Source organism: Tupaia chinensis, unplaced genomic scaffold (genome assembly GCF_000334495.1).
Source record: "Tupaia chinensis unplaced genomic scaffold, TupChi_1.0 Scaffold147123_1, whole genome shotgun sequence".
Taxonomy (NCBI): domain Eukaryota; kingdom Metazoa; phylum Chordata; class Mammalia; order Scandentia; family Tupaiidae; genus Tupaia; species Tupaia belangeri.
Window position 1 is genome coordinate 965,265 of NW_006206975.1, and position 761 is coordinate 966,025.

Below are 761 nucleotides of genomic sequence, written 5' to 3' on the forward strand. Positions count from 1 at the left end.
AGGGAAAGAATGTAAATTAAGTTACAAGAAAAAAAGTTTCAGGGAAAAAATATATCTATTCAGTGACTGCAGTAGGAAATGTAGCCCCAGCTAGGTGCTACTTTAGAGGATGCATAAAGTTAGACTTGTGTTCATGGAAATGTATATATGTCACCTGTGTTTGCTATGAAAATATTTAATTAAGGTCTTTAGTAATTCAATAAAATGTGGGGGGGAAACAGTATAGAAAGCAAACATAGATACCAGAGACAGTGTGGGAGGAAAGTGGGAGATGGCAGAGGGTAAGAGACAGGGAATCAAGGATGGGGAGGGGGGAAGCAAAACACAGAAAATAAGAAATGGAAGATTATTTGCTGACAATAACATGTTTGTTGATCTGCTTAATAGAGACAATATACAGTTTACTCTGGATGGAAAATCTCATTTTGTATGTTGTAATGATGTACAGTGAATGAATGCAAATAAATAAATTGAAAAAAAAAAAAAAGAACAAAGGGAGGTGGTCAGTTTCAATCATCGATAGCCTTAATCTATTTAAAAAACTTTTAAAGAATTATTTAATTTTATTTATTTTAATTCATTTATTTTGACCAGACAGAGAGAGAAAGTGAGAAAGCAAGACACCAGGTCCAGGACTTGAACCATGTCGGCCATGTGGGAGTGTCCAGTGCCTTAACCACTATACCACCTGCTGGTCCCTAATCTTTTTCTTTCTTTATTTTTTTTTTAGAATTATTTCATTTAACTTTATTTATTTATTT